The sequence below is a fragment of the Anguilla anguilla genome, chromosome 1 (assembly GCF_013347855.1).
Source record: "Anguilla anguilla isolate fAngAng1 chromosome 1, fAngAng1.pri, whole genome shotgun sequence".
In the NCBI taxonomy this organism is placed as follows: Eukaryota; Metazoa; Chordata; class Actinopteri; order Anguilliformes; family Anguillidae; genus Anguilla; species Anguilla anguilla.
This window is the reverse complement of record NC_049201.1, coordinates 43,526,619-43,543,325: the sequence shown is the minus strand read 5'-3', so window position 1 is coordinate 43,543,325 and position 16,707 is coordinate 43,526,619. Positions and strand designations below refer to the sequence as shown.

Here is a 16,707-nt window from a genome sequence, read left to right as displayed (position 1 = left end):
TACCCAATGTTCAAATTCTTGGTTGCTCACTTTGGGGGTACCTACAGTATACTGTATGAGTTTTTGGTTTATGATAGGTTGCAAACCTGCTATAGTAACAGCACACTCGAGCTGATGTTAGTGTACTAACGTTAGTGAGATCAGGAACAGTTTGAAAAGTTATACACTAAAGTCTTGATCGGTTTCAGAAATTTTGGCTGGCTAATAACGACTATGGCCTATTATCATCAATGTTATCTACTGTAAATCTAGCTGGCTTGCTTGCATCACATCTGGTAGTTAGTTATTAATGAAATTGGCTCTATGATGTACATTACAGTTTGCAGAATACTTTGCGTTTTTAAGCTTAGTAATAAATGTGCAGAAGGGCTGACATAATGGCTAATTCACATTTTATTTTCTTCAGCACTAATAAATCGTGTAGAGAGAGGTACAGAATTGCTGCTATATATCTGCAAAGGCAGATGCTCTTGTCATTGGGATTTTATATACAGTCCTGGCACAAGTTATGGAAACACTGCATTTATACGATTAACGCAATGGTCTGCAACAGTTTCTCTTTTTGGCATAATAAGTGTAATATTAAATACATTAAATATCAACATAAATCAGAAATGAAGAAATAATTAGCATTTGTGTTAAACAATTAACAATCATTACACCTTTCTCTATGTATCTGTCCATACCTACATAATTGTCTAATGTATTTTATGTCGGAAATTTTATAATAAGCTTGAAAATGTATTTCTTTGTCCAGTATTTTTTTTACATAAATAATGATTATATTCATGCAAAGAAAACCATTTATTTCTGGCTTGTATACTTCATTTGAAGTTACTGATGGTCACATAATGTCATTGCCACTCGTGGTCAAGAAGATAACTGCTTCAAATACATTTTTACAGATGAAAATAACTTTGAGAAACAACAATAGAAGAAAGGGCACAGAGGAAAGACAAACTCCTTTTTTAAGCTCAGTGTTTCCATATATGTATACATACTTTATTTTGAAACTGAGGCGGTCCTACACAGAGAACAGTGCAATGATGTGTCTGTCCTGTTGTGACACCAGAGTAATATAAAATATTAAATACCCGTAGATTTAAACATGAAGCCAGTTTATGGGCTTCTCCATTTCCTTTTTGAAATTAAATTCTTTCTCAGATATGATGGAACTTGTTTGAAGCTACTAAATGGATGGAATGCTTTCATTCATATGGGCCTGATTGTGGATGCTTCTGTTTTCACTGGATATGGGTAAGCTGCACTTGCTGATACTAGTCCATCTGCGTCAGCAAATCATGTAACGTCAGTGCTCATAACATGCCTGTTAAAACTTTAAAATAATAGCATTTTAATCTTAATAGAATTCTGCAGATCATAATACACGCTAACATGTTTCATTAAATATGGAACTGGAAAGAAATGACCTTGAGTAAAATTTATATTGGATTTTAATATGCAGTAAAGGAAGGGATGAATATGCAAATGACTTAGGAACCATTCTTGTGTTATGATGTCTGAGGAATAGGGAAAATCTCAAATTGTATCACAGTTACCATTAAAGGACTTTTACATATGAACTGGAAGGAATACAAATACAGTGACTATTCCCTTAATTAATAGAGAGAATAGAGGAAATCCTTATCTAAGTCCTCTGAAAAGGATGTTGTTCAGTAAAGTTTAGTAGTGTGACGGAGCAGAGATCAAAGTGAACTGTGATCAGCAGAAGCTGTGTAGCTGGGCCCCATTCCCACAGTCCACATCCTGCCGCACATGAAAACGAGAGGCATGACTGAGGCCCCGGTCCGTGGGCGTGTGGGATTCCAGTTTCCTGGGAACCTGGCTCTGTTCAGAGGGCCTGAAGAGCGCTATCTGCGAGGCAGGGGTGTGGGAACAGTCCCTGCTTTCCAAGAGTTGGGGAAGGACATTACCTTTCTCAAAGCTTTCCAGTTTTAGGTTTTGGCTTGCCATGCTAACAGGTTAGCTCACAACATTGTACAGTCTGCACTCAAACTTGACATTAAAAGACGCCCCCGCCCCACGTTATCTGGTATGGGGTGACCGGTTGGCTGCTGTGTGAACTGAGACCCCAGAGCCTGGGCGTGATCCGATTCCTCAGGGTCGGTAATGGAGCCGAACGGCAGCAGGGCAGTGCCAGCTCTGATGCCCTCCCCCCCCCCACCCCTTGCCCTGCTGCCCACTTTGAACTGTGGCGCTTCCAAGGTTGAGCCAACTGCCATAATTACCTCGCCACAGGCATCCTGTTCCGCCGCCACTTCATGGCTCCAATTAGACTGGACTTGGGGCGGGATTCGCCATCCTCCACAATTCCCCTCTGCCAGACAACACGCTGTACATCCAAGACTGAAGGTTAAATGCCCTGGTAGGACGCGGGGTCCAGTCCAGAGAGTAATTCAGCCCTGGCCCGGGCTCGCGTATTTATACTTGGCAGCAGAGAAACACAGTTGGCCGTGATTCTGAGCCCTTCTTCTGCCCCCATCACTGCAAGTGGCGGGCCAAATGTTAGATTAGTCCATGCCTAAGGTAGCATTCGGAAAGACAGATTCCAGTGGCACCAATTCCTATTGGAATCCATTTTGTTTTGCGTTTTGGCCCCCTCTCAAGCTAATAAAAATGCTGCTATGGTGACAGCTAAATAAATACATGTAAAACCTACAAGAGTAATGAGAGATTTTACCCCCCACATATTGCATCTGTCCATCAAGGAGAAATATCAAACAATTAGAAAGAGGCACATTTGTGCTACATATGCCGAGTGATGCAAAACATTCCTGCACAACAACATCTCTCCCTGGGGTCCACATGTAAAGCCTAAGCAACAGAATCAGAAATGCTGTGTGATCCAGTATTTTTTTTGTGTCTTCTGTCAGATGTGACCTTGCTGGGTGAACCTGAAATAATTTTTTTTTAAACACTTTTCTTCCTAATTTTGGATTGGCAGCTGTGCCCCCACAAAGAGCGATGCAGTCGAAGCGTGTGCACTCCTCTGACTAACCTGCCTGCAAGCCAATGACTGGCGAGGAGAGTCGTTGTGGATTGGTGGATCGCTCCCTAACAACAACTGGTAGCCTGTGGGCTCCTGGGGCTAGGATGCAAGCTCTACGGCATGTTGCCTGTGCAGGCGATTGTAAAGTGGAATACTGTTTGTGATTCATAGGTGGTAGAGTTATTCTCCGCAAAGTACAGGGGATTTGCAGTGGGCAAATCATTGTTAATTAATGCTCATTGTGGAGCAATGCATCAAATCCAGTCTCTCTCAATCTGCATATAATCTTTAAAAAACACATTTCTGGCACAGACTAGAGGCTGTCTTACAGAGCTATGTTATAGGTGCACTGTATTCAGTAGACCGCGGTTTTTCAGGATGGCGAATATGGCGTTGGTCCCCGTAGAGGTTCCTGTCAGCGTGCAGTGACTCGTCGGGAGCCTCGTATTTGTTTACGGCTTAAAAGCGCCTATCCTTGATCCCTTGGTAAATAAAACCAGCCACATAAAAGCGCTGCTTGCTCAGCACTGTTCTTTATTGTGATATGTGCAGTCCACGCTGTAGTAATTATACCAAAGCTCTAAAGTATGTTCCCTTTTAGCTTTCCACACATTAAACCCATCATGATGTTAATAATACTGCCAGTGAATGACACACCATTCAATTAAGGTGTTCAGTTAATTTACTGGTTGATCTTAAATGCGCTGTTTATATTATTTCCATTGTAGTTCCACCCCACCTTGAAGCTTTAACATAACACAAAAATACCTCTTCCTGTGATTGTAGTCTTCCTGACTCCAAATGCTAGGAGGGGGTCTGAGCGAGCTCATTATTCACATTGCAATACACGCAGGCACCATCACAGTCACAGTACTGTCTTGAATTCCAAACACCACCAGCACTTTTTTTTTTTTTGCGCCGTGAATGAAAAGGTGTGAATGTTTCACCAGGACACTTCCTATGAATTAATTCATTGAGAAAAATCACTTCGCACATCTTTGTGAAATCTGGGAATTTTCTTCTGGAAATGAGCTGCTTACACCAATCACTCCAGAAAGGAGAAAAAAAGCAATCTTTTTTTACTTTGTGTGGAACATTATAATAAGCAAAAACCATAGCATGAGTTGGATAATCTCTCACAACAAATGAGGACTGTATGACGTACCTAAAAGGAAATTAAAGGTTTCTCTGGTACCAGATTCTTGTGGGGAAGGATAGATATCTCTGGCACATGTCTAACTGTGACTGCACTAGTCATGCTGGGATTTTTGTTTTTAGAGCTTGGAATTTTTGGAAAAAATAATGAAGTCATCATTCTAGCCCCAAGCCACTGCCAGCAATTACAAAGCTTTCCACTTCATCTCTGTGGGGGTCGTCTTCGCTCAGGTTGCATTCTGGGGAGTAAAGAGATGCAGATGAAACCTAGATTGCTCTCTTTTGAAATGTGCTCTCCGGGTTGCAACTGCTTCAAAGACCATGGCAGCGGTTGACGGAGGGTGTTTTGATGTCCAGGCCGGGGAATTTAATGCGCACATTTCTTGGCTCTCACAGTAAGAAAAAGGCCAATAATAATTTTCGAGAGGCATTGGAGAATGTACTGTTGAAATTGAATGAGAAAGAAAAGTGTGAAACTGATTGGAGCAGAGATTTTGTGCAGCATTTCGCAAACAGTATTGCATTTAAGGCCAAAACATGTGTCTTGTATAAATTCATGAATTTAAGATGTTGCACAGAGTTGGTCCTGATGTTCTCCCTATACATCTAATGACCTGACCAAATTTCTATAAATTCTCTGATAAAAAATAAATGTGTTTTCTTGTGTATGGTAAGGTAAGCTTCAATTTCCTGTTCATGCCTGGTTCATTCAATATTTATTTCGATATTTCAATATTTTGATGTTCTAAAGGACAAAATACATCAGCAGGGAGGCCCACATGACTTGATTCACTGTCCTTTTAGCAAAGACAGAATGTGTGGGTGAACTACTGCCAGAATTTATTTGTTGTTGATCAATTTTCTGTATAGTCCTTCTGCTGCCGTGGGCTATGCATGGCAAATTGTGGTCACTCACTCACTCATGGACGACCTTTGAGGGGCGTTTTGTGGGACGCATGTGCAGGTGGTGCTTCGTTTAATAGGACATTTAGTAGGACACATGCGCAGGTGGTATGGCACAACATTTTTAAGCACAGCTTTATCGCCTAACGTTACTTTAGCTAACGCTAACATGTTCGCATTTCGCCAACCTAGTTAGCACGTACGGACCACCTACTTTAATTAACCTAGTTGCTATCCTGCACGCATGAGTAGGAGCTAAGGACACACAGCTACAACCACCTATACAGATGTATGGACACACAGAGGACAACAAATAACATTTTGTGCTTGTTATACTCCAGTTCGGAAGGTAATTTTCAGGCTACTATTTTGTTCTTTCGGGCTACGAAGGACTGACTAGTGGTAGCCCAGTTGGGCAGCCACGTTATGAAATAATCATCCGGCCTTGTGAGTGCGATGTTAACAATGGCAGAAAAATTAGGTCCAGTGTGAAAAGATATTGTAGTCAGTATTGTTTTTTTTTTTTTTTTTTTTTTTTTTTTTTTTTTACCTCAGTAGGTATAACATTTGTCAGTAATTTACCTTTTTCAGAATGTGGTTGCTCATGTGTCATTGTGTGTGTGATTGAATATCTGTCAAACATAGTAGTGTATTCTACCATAGTAGTGTTTTCTACCATCAATATAAAATTTTATCTTTTCTACCAACATGTTATTTATATATTGCCATGATATATAGCAAAGAGCCAGGGAAGGCGTGTGTACACCCTCAAGCCAAGAGTTCCCCAATGGTTAAACCAGTCCCCTATCCCCTAACTCCGCCCTGTCTTCTCTGCCATGCTTGCTTATTTTGTTTAGAAATAGTAGCACTTCTGGAAGTGCACAGCAAGTTTGTGTTGTAGCAAAAAAGGTAGTGAAAGTAGCATAATTTACAATTCTCCAACCGTATTGCAAGTTGGACACACATTGTACTAGAGCTAAACCATATCTTTCGGCCTTGTGAACAGTTTTTCCAAGAACACTCCTTAATATGCTGCAGCCCCAGGAAGACTGCAACAGAACTTCCTTGACTAACTAGGGCCCAGGCTTCAGTACCTCAGGCTTTACAGTAAGTGATTGACGCGGGGAAGAGCCATAATTGGCTCTGTATTCTCGCATGAAACAGTCGCTCATTTGAAGTTGGCAAAATACCTGCAGCCTTGGCAGCGTTGCGCCATTTTTTTTTGTACGAGCGCCGCAAAATTCCGCGCCATACTGCAGCGAATTAAGTGTTTACCTGTCGTCGTTATTGTTGCAGGTGTTCAGCGCCTTATTATATTTGGCTCACGGGGTATAACGAAGCTAGTTTGTTTTGAGAGTGCATCACAATTGGCCTACCTTTTTTTCTGGCTGCAATTAGCCCGTCCTTCCCATCTGTCTCATGAAGCGAGCACAATGGCGTGCGCATCGCCGTACCTGGTTGTTGCGGGAGGCGCATGCCTGTGGCAGCGCAGCCCTCGCTCTGCATGGGAAACAGGGCAATTGAGACGCACATCTTCATATTATCTGAGAGTGACATCATTATTTATAATTGACACTTTTTTTTTATCTGTCGCCTCCAGGCTGGCTGAGGATAAGCTGCTTCTTTTTGTTTCCCGTCTCCTCTTTATTCCTTTATCGCTCTTGCTGCTCGGTGACCTCAGCACTCCCACGGGTGACGCGTTCCTTCGCCGCCCGCGGAAAATCCTCCTCTCGTCGGGGCGTTGTCCTCGCCGCTAGCGCCGGGATATCCGCTGTCGCCCGCGATATACAATTCCTGTCTCGCGAGCGTTAATTAATCAAAAGATTGGATTTCTGGTATGGGGAAGTCATTAAAAACCTGTTTTTGAGTTCAGTGTCGAAAGGCCTCGCGGCCACCGGTTGATGAATTCATAATGAGGGAGTGAAAGGAGGAGGTCACTGATCTACACGGGTGCAGGAGCTGGATCGTCCAGAAGCCCGTGAGAGACCGTGTTACACTGCTTTCCGTCGAGTGTCCTTTCGACTTGCGTAGGATGACTGCGTAGAGTGTTGAGAGCAAAGCTGCCTGCATGGCACTGACTCACCTAAGATTCGGACTGAAAACATATCTATTAGTGTGTGAGCTAATCCCTCCAGACTCAGGTTGAATCAGTATGGAAATAATTTGAATCTTATTCTCAAGAAATCCACGTTAATACCAGCTTCTCAGGTATGAAAGATTGTCTTTGGGCAAATGGCTTATTTTTTTCTAATGTGAGAGAGAAGGGAGAAAGGGAGAGTGAAATGCACTGAATTTTATTTGAGATTTTTGCCCTGTACACCACAGTGATAGACCACAGGCCCTGGTTGTTAGAGTCAATATCATTTCAAAAGCAATAAAGGACAGTGTGTTTTTCATTACTACCTGAACTTATTAACAAGCTCATTTTATCCAGAAAGGCTCATATTTAATTACATTTATAGGAAAATGCCATCAAAAGGAATGGTTTGGCTTAAACAGCTAACTATGGATTTTGATTAAGATCAAAGTTCTGCTTTGGATTACATTTTTCTAATGAATTTTACTATATTAGTCATTAATGATAATGGCACACATTTTTTAAATTTTCCATTTTTTTTCATACGTCTTCTCAATTACCTGCCTGCGCCTGCCAAGCTCATCTCTTTTTACAGTCTGGTGTTAACTGCCTGACACTAAAGTGCTCATTATAGTCTTGAACAATCTGTTTTTGCAATGTGTTCCTTCTGGTTTTAAATGCATTACTTCATATCATATTAACAGCACTAAGCAGCAGTAAGGGGTACAATGTAAGCTTGAAAGATCTTGACACCACTACACACACGTTGCTCTTTATAATGTCCCTCTATGACCTGCTTTACTGCTCCCCAAGGGGCCATATTGCCATCGAATGAGATGAACTGGATCGTCGAGCGACGACGAGACATAATGACCGAGGCCAATCAGTCCCAGTTAGAGGACCCCTAACGTTCGATCGCGGCCCCCGCAAAGTCCCCCAGCAGTAGGGGGGGCCCGCGGTCGGGGCGCCTGTTGTCGAGCTCACGTGACCCACCGGTCCCTCGCAGCGGCGCCCGCGAGCGATCGCCTCTACGCCTCCAGAACCTGCTAATTGCCAAAGCGCGGCGTAATGCGCGCAGATGTTCGCTGAAGAGAAGTGGTTTAAATTAAATTCTGGCATCAGGGAGTGCCACATGTGGAATATGCAATGATACCGCTGAGGCAGGATTTCAGCCAGTGGGCTCTATGCTCCTCTCTTTCCCGTGGAGTCTCTCATAACAACAGCTACGGGTTTAGAGTGGGGATTTCCCGCAGACCAAATTATTTTTTCCTTCCACAAAAATAACTGCAGCACTATTTTTTTTTTTGTTAAATTGCCTGAAAATGTTTAATTATTATTATATAATTATGTTGTTCATTAAATGCGAGGAATTGACATGAGGTTGATGAGTTGATTGGTCAGTACTGCAAAATGTCCCAGCAGAGACCTCAAAATGTTTCAAAACAAAAATATTTGGCTTAGGGCTTGAATTTCACCTCCGATGTACAGCACTGCTTTATATGTTTGTATACTGCCTGGTTTGCTTGCTTGAATTCTAGCCTATATTCAGACATTATGTGAATATGATGTATTGTGTCTGCGTGCGTGTGCCTGCATGCACATGAGAGAGAATGAGAAACAGGCAGCAACAGAAGTGATTTGGAAGACACACTCTCAGATGTTTGGAAAATCCCGTTAGACATTACCAGATAAAAGTCTGTGTTGCATGCATGGACTTGAGCAGGCTTTGGTCCTGCTTTGGTCTTGTTAATGACCGATGGGTACGGTATTAACTACACGTGAAACATACACTAACCATCTCCCTTCCTTTTCTTTATGGGTAACTTAAGAAAGTTCATGATTTGAATGATTTTAGATGTATAGTAGTATTCACACATGCGGCTTAACCTGAAAATGTTTGGACAATTTTCTGTGTTGGCTTGATATGTCAATAGGAGGCAGAGCCGATTTTCCATGGAAGACGTTCCTCCAATTTGTTTGGTCCGGACTTGGTAAAATTTACAAAAATCTTTCGCCACAGTTCTAGTGTGAAAAAGGCAGCAACATTCTTGGAAAAGGCACGTGAAAGGTTAAGATGTTCATACACAAGACACACTTTTGTTTTTGGCACAATTTCTTGAATAGAAACATTACTGAATCTGCCCTCTTAATTCTTGTACAAATGTGAGACATTGCACATTGAAGATATTGGAGCTGCTTTATGAAAGGGAGGCAATTTAAACTACAAGGTACTGAAGGATATAGTACGGTAGGCTTTTTATATTTTGTTGTATACCTTATGGTGAACCGTAACCTACAAAAAACAATAACAGCAGTTTGTTCTGTGCTTGAGTGGCTCGGCTACCCCTGCGAGCAGCATGGTGCAGGGAACACAAGGGTGCTCACACTGGTTGATTTGAACATCAGGCGAGGGAAGGTTTGTCGCCTGTGGGCATAGCTTATAGAGGAACAGCAGGTGACTGAGATCCACCTAACGATCACCGCATAGCTCCTTTAGAGAGACCCAGCATGGGGAGAGCGGGAATAGCACAGCACTGGGAGGGGATCATCCCCTCCGGTCTCTCCCAGCCTGCTCCAGAGGCTGGCGAACAATGGGCGGCTCAGGCCGGGGTCTGGGCCCAGCCGGGGTTTCAGTGGCTCTATTAACATTTTTGTAGCCACAGGCTGTTAAGCTGTGGAGACCTTTGACCGAGTCCTTGTTTTCAAAACTGACCCCGTGACCTCCACCGTGGGCCCCGTCTGCCATATGCTTCCACACATGGATGGGAGAGCAGATGAACCCTTTGGCCCATTTTATGCGTGCTGCTTTGTCAGGAGCCATATCTCAAGAGTGCACTCAACTCAGGTACCCAGGGGGTGGGGTGAAGTAAATACTGCCAACCCCGCAAACAAAAAATTCACTGACACTGTAAATTTGGAGAAGGTTCATAAATATATGTGACAATTAAATGCGGCGAAAATGCGAGTGATTAGTGCAGGGAGGTGGTTGGCTGGATGGGTGATTGGTTGGTGTATGGGTGAGATCACCTTGAGTCTTGAGAATTGTAAATCCTTTGACAAAATTCATAATGCATTAATTTTAACATATTGCTGGCATGGAACTTAATAGATGGACCATTTCAGCAAGCTACATATTTACCTTGCTAAACCGTAATAAAAACCTACCACTGCTTTTTCCCCACCCAATTTAATGTTTTTTGTAAAGCTGTTTTTTTTAGGCTCAATTTAGGCTCCAGGCTGAACTGCCTTCCACGCAACCCTGTCTTTGATATCGTTCCCAGTACAGATTCACACAGGAATACGTCCAGACTTAAGTTCTTTGGGCAGACTGTGTTCTCCCCCTCAGTATAAGATTACCAGCTCCAACGCTGACTTTATCTCCTGGTCTCCGGAGGGCTTTAAACAATGAGATGTGAAGTTTAAAACCCTGAAATTACGTTGTGGGAATACAATAAAAAGCAAACCTGGCTTTGAGGCAGATGTACCTTGAAGTCACATTTTCCTCGAGGAACACAGCCAAAAAAGAAAACGTTTGCATGTGAACAATGCAATTACTGTGAGAGAGTGGACTCACTCTGTGAGTGTTGATAATAACCCATCTTAACTGCTTTTCATCACAGAACATTAGACACTTAGAGTGGACAGAAATATCAAAGAGAAAAAAGAGAACTGGAAAGGCAGATTCTTGGGGGAAAAACATTTTTTAAATTCTATTTCAGCTAATGTTATAATCTTTCAATGTGTTTAAAAAATCTAACTGGACTAGTCAAAATTTATTTTGGAGCATTGACACATCTTTTTAAGTATACCTGCCTGTGAAGGTCCACCATAATTAGCTTACAACATAATATTACGATTGCAGCAGGTGTGCCCCTTGTGAAAACTGAGCCATGAGAAAATCTTACTGATGGGAGCACATTGTTATTGGCCAACAGTCATCACTGGGATGGCAGGTATGCCATCCACCAAGTTATGGTTTGGCAGGGCATGCCCCATACCCATTAATCTGTATATCTTCTAACCTCATGTAAACAGACAGAATTCACAAATTACAGCCACCTTTTCAGTTTCACTTCTGGCGTTTTGACCGACTTTAGCTCGCTTGCTAACGAGTCAGCAGAGCAATTGTAACATCAGTAGAGACGGCACTGAAAATTAAGCAGCGGAAGCGATTCAGGCTGGTAGGTACCGCTGGTATGGGAGCAGGTGCTATAGTACTACTCAGGACTGACAGCTACATGACTGCAAGGTAGGCCCTAAAACCTAGGACTTCTATTTTAGGCTTCACCCAGCCAGCAGCTTGTTCTGCGGGGCTGTAGCAACAAAGCTCCATACAAAGCTCCATACAAAATGATCAAATATCAGCAATATTGATATTCAAATTATATTGCAATGTTCAATACGTATGTTGTGTAAAACCATCACTCTCATGCCCAGCAGCAGACTGCATGCGCTTCCACTTCTGGTCTCCTGCTGCAAATATAGGAGGCGAAGTCAAGCTTTAACCAGCATGATGGGGGGCGAAAAAAATATAACTCAAAAAATAAAAAATTCAAAACCCATAGTATTTCTGATGCTGTCACTTAAGGCTCCGAGGGAATGATGGTTTTGTGCATGAAAAAGCGAGCCGCACTGTCCGCATTCCTTAATTTCTTTACATCAGGAATAGTCTGATCTGGCTCTGGAGGGCCGTAGTACCGCAGGTTGGTCTTTTCCACGACATTGGTTGATTAATGTCACAGATTTCCACTGTCCTGGTGTTCTAAGTCTAACTCGGTTCCTGATTAGAGAGGACCAAATGAAAACCAACAGCACTCCTGGTCTTCAGGCCTAGAAATGAGTATCCCTGCTTTACAGTATGTGGCAGGACACACCCTCCCCACAGCCCAACACAAATAAAACTGCAGCATTCAGTCGTTTAGAACCAAAGATTTTGTCTCCTGATAAATGTTCCAGCCAGTAGTGCTGTAATATGATTTTGATCTCAAGCTCTGTAAAGACATCTGCCTTTGTTATTTGGGTTTTGGCTTATTGTGGTTGGCTTGAATGAGGAAATTGTTTTGATGACTGCAAATGCAGCATTAGTGAATTTGGAGAAGGGGGGAGTCTGAATGTTAGAATATTTGATTAATCATACAGTACGTGTGTACACCAACTATTCCAATAGCTCACCACTGTTTTGTAGATGTTTTAATCTATATTTGGCTCTGTAAATGACTTTTGGTGTAGGGAGGGTGGGGAGGCTACTTGTACTTAGCAGGCTCTATTCAATTATGATTTTATCCTGTCATGCATATCCCTAATTAGGAAAGAACCAGCAGGAGCATCCCACACACTCCAAGTGAATATCTTATATATGGCTTCACAAAGTGCAAAGATTGTGTTTTTTACACTTCCATGAGCAAACTCTGTTGGCAGATGAGTGTATCTCTTCTGATTTTCTCAATTAGTTAGCCAGATTAGTGACCATAAAAGATTAGCATCAGCATTTCCTCAAATCTGGTGTGAGAAGGTATTTGTCACTTTTATGGCTATGATGTGTTCTGTGTCTATCTCTGTCTGTCTGTCTGTAAGGTGCTGTGCATACTGTGTAGTCCTGAGCTTCCTTGCCGCCTGTGAGAGACTGCAAGCTGTGCACTCCTGAGCTTTCTGTCTGTGTGTGAGAGACTGTGTATGCAATGCAGATGTGGGCTGTCAGTCTGTATGTCTGTGAGAGACTTCCGTGAAACACAGAAAGTACACGCACATCCAAAAGATCCAGACAGGTGCCAAACAGAAGAATGGATTATAGGGTGCAGACTCTTCCTTTTTACTATGAGAGACCTCCTGCTGCAGGGCAGAGCTGTGTGCAGACATCCATGACTGGCTCCGTGTGATCTGGCGACTGGAGATTTTGCTGATTCGTCTGTACTTAGGACCATCTGCCTGCATGCGCGACCATCTCTTTCTCTCGTTGCCTGCAGAGGGCATCTGTCTGTGGGCATCTGTCCATCTTGCCTGCATTTTTGTTTATATGCATGTGCCTCTTTTTCTGACATTTTCCGTCCTGACATGCTCTTCCAGATGGCTGCCATCGGAGAGAATCTCACGAGCCTCCCCGGCCTGTCCCTCGCTCTGCGACTCCTTTGGAGGTCCCCTGGGTGTCTTATTCACCCAGCCAGCATTCACAGGAGAAACCAGCGCAGACGACTCTCGCCTTCAACGTTCTTCCAGTCATCAGTAAGCAGCCAATCCTGTTAACCCATGCTTTATCAATCAACAAATATATAATTATCTTGCTTAAATACAGGATATTATCATAATCTGACACCTTTATCTATAGGCTCTGCACCCCTCTCCGAACCCTCTACTCTGCAGTCTCAAGCCACTTAGCGGTCCCGCCCCTTCAAGGAAGCGTGTGTCAGCCATGGTTATTCTTCACTCTGGCCCCTCCAGTGGTGGACTGAGTTGAACCCAGTCAGAATGTAAGGACAGCTGGCTCTCTTCCAATGCAGGAAACGCATCTCTTCAAACTGCTCTTGGGTCCACCGGCCCAAACTCCCCTCTTCCTCCTAGTACAGTATAGATTTCACTGAACAGCCACGTTTATGCTGTTTGCAATCACTTTTTAAATTTTTTTTACAAGTGTATTATAGTCCATTTTTCTCTTAAACTGTGACAATATTTTTCAGTTAAGCTGGGTTAATATGCATTGTTTGTATATATTTGTTCATCAAGCTGTATTTCTCCCTTTTGGATAACAGGATCTGCTGAATAACTGTGTAAAGCGTTTGAGTCAGGGAATTGAGGACACCCGGCTCTGCCCATGGCTTCATTAAAGAATGCATGACATAATGCTGAATACACTGTGGAAACTTGTCTGCAGTGGAAAACTCTGTATTGATTTTCTGTAGTGCATTTTGTGAACCACAGCTGTCAGCAGAATGAGGGCATTGGCGGGCATGGCTTGCTGTTAGTTATAACAGTTACAGAGTAACAGAACTGGGAGTTTCAGAAGCAGAGAGCTACAGAACTGGATGCAATGTATTGCTGTGGGAGAAAAGTTTGCAGTGCTTTCACAATTGTGTGGATGTAGGCATTGGTGAGATACAATAAGCCGCAAATACTGCTGACATTCCTGAATCTGAAACTGCATTAACTTGCCGGGGACTGGCACGAGGTCATCGGCAATGGTCACCTTTTATTTTCCTTTCTTTTATACTGAGTAGAATTCGGGAGTCAGAAAGTCCTTGTGACTGCAATTCAACCCAATCATGTAGTTCATTGACTGTGCAGTCTGCAGATCTGGGAAAATGTTTTGTCTGCTGGTGGGTTTTGCTTGGTGGTCCCTTCAAGATTGCAGATACCCTTGTTGAACAGCAAGCTACTGTAACTGAGTGTGACCAGAATAACAAAACATATTTTGTGTGATTGCCAATAAATGGCAATTGTCAATAAGCAATTTGTGATAAAGATGGCCATTGTGCACATTAGTGAAATGCTGTCACAAGGTTTTCTAGAGGCTACAACAGTAGTATGTATCCTAGCTATGGTATAGATCATGGGTGCAAAATTTCTTATCTGACGACAAACACACTGCCCTTGTGCCTGCATTTCCACGGTGATTCATAGGTCATCCCAACCACAAATCAAATCATGGCCTAATAATCTGTTCGACCTTTTTTCTGTCACATTCACATTGGTTCCTACTGCCAACTACACCAGCTGTGCATGAGTTTGTCCATAATCTTGCTATTTAAAAAAATATTTAAGTATAAATGTACAAATTACAAAGTCATAATTATGTTTTACAATATTAATTCCAAATTACTGAAGAGTTACTGTAACCTTGCAGATTGACATCTGTTAGTTGTACAATGTCAAGCTTTTTGACCCATTTTTTTTTTGGCATTTTTTTTTTGACATTCAGTGCACTCCAATAGATGGTTGACCCTTATTTTAACTAACACGTTAATTGTGTGTCAATTAAAAACAATCCAAAATGTGTTCAGGACAACTGCCATTTAAATTCCCTGTTTTTGGCCTCTTATTTTGGGCCTGGAGCTTCTGCTAGTCTCCTTGCTCTGAGGCTTATACCGGAGCTGGCTGGAAGGAAAGTGTGGGAAGAGCAGGAACAAAGGGGTGGCTGCTTTATTGGTTGCAGAACGAAGGAAGTGAGGAAAATATGTGTTTGAAGTGGCTTTTTTAGTTCATGCAAAAGCAACCCTCCCTTCCCCTCAAAATTAGCAGGTTGCTTTCAGGTGTTCATTGGCTCTCATTGGGCCTTTTGATCATTAAATAAACCCAAACTGATGTCATGCTTCTTTGTACATTTCTTATAAAGACCTAAATATGCCAAGGCAGGCTGTTTGAAGTGGCCAGACTTGACCATGTACAGTAAGATGACTGTAATAATGTGCTTTCTTAGGTCTGTTTGTCACTAATCCTATTAAACGGCTTTAAGCTTTCATATTGTTCCTGTGCAGCAACATGTACTGCACTGGAGGTATTTCCCATTGTTGTATAATACATGTTGGCAATTTGATTTCAACAATTTGCTAGATTTTTTTTTTCTTTGTCATTGATTCAATCAACCTTTTTCTTTACCTTTCTCTTAAATTTACTGTAAAGGTGTGTCTGTGCCTTTTCTTCAGAAATACTGTTGGCTGAGATCTGCAATCCAACTTTTTTTAAAATAGTAAATTAAGTTAAGGGTTAAGTAAGTAAGTTAAGAGTGGGGTGGCTGTAGAAATGGCAAGCACTGTTATTCTGTTTTTTTTCCACAGGTCATATGGGAACACATTTATTTATTGTTTTATTACACTCCTTTATTATCTGGTAGTTCAAGCTGCATTTTATCCACACGTCAGTTCAATAAGCAGCAGCAAGGCACATGAAATAAAACCATATAGCATTTGTCTGGCTCCTGATTGAATTCCATTCTGACAAAATCGTTTCTAACCTAGCGCTATTATATGGGTTCAGACTAGGGTTGTGTGTTTGACTCAAATATGCTTATCAGTTAATGGGGGCAATTCTTATCTGTTAATGATATCTTTTTTATCATTAAATTTACTCCACATGCAAAGTCAACATCATTTTCATAACAGTGCTCCACAGCTGACGTATGACCAATCCTAATGTATGTTAATGGGCTGTTAGCTTCGCTATATCCAATAAAACACTCAACTGTGCATAATGTTAAAATATAATTTCTGTTCCTTATCTACGCAGGCAATTGAGGTGTATTTTCAAGGTAACATTTACATATCAGAACGTCGCTGAAAGCGGGTTCGCTTATCTAGCTTGATACATGCAGCTTGCATCGTGAGCTTCGTCATATGAATTTGGCAGCACGCAGGATCTGTTGTGCAGTTAGTTTCCTGTGGGGATGTATTTCTAATGTAACTGTCCTTTTCTTTGGTGCGGTCCTATGAAAATGATCTTTCTATTTGACAATGTTTACAGTACATAGCTTGTTTGTCACCCCCATTCCTATTATTTAAAAAAAAAATTTCCGATGAAACTTACAGATGGGACTTTTTTTTCTCTCTGAGAGACATTCATTCTGTTTTTTAAAAAA

At 42.0% G+C, this 16,707-nt stretch overlaps 1 long non-coding RNA gene across 2 annotated transcripts in view; it reads left to right on the top strand.

The window, feature by feature from the left end:
- The window catches only part of LOC118208656, a 105,810-nt gene extending 90,781 nt beyond the window's left edge, over positions 1–15,029 (top strand). For both annotated transcript variants that reach the window (XR_004761612.1, XR_004761610.1), the window contains 2 exons: positions 13,209–13,364; positions 13,468–15,029. This is a non-coding gene — a long non-coding RNA (uncharacterized LOC118208656). The remainder of the gene's footprint in view (positions 1–13,208; positions 13,365–13,467) is intronic.
- The last annotated feature ends 1,678 nt before the right edge of the window (positions 15,030–16,707 follow it).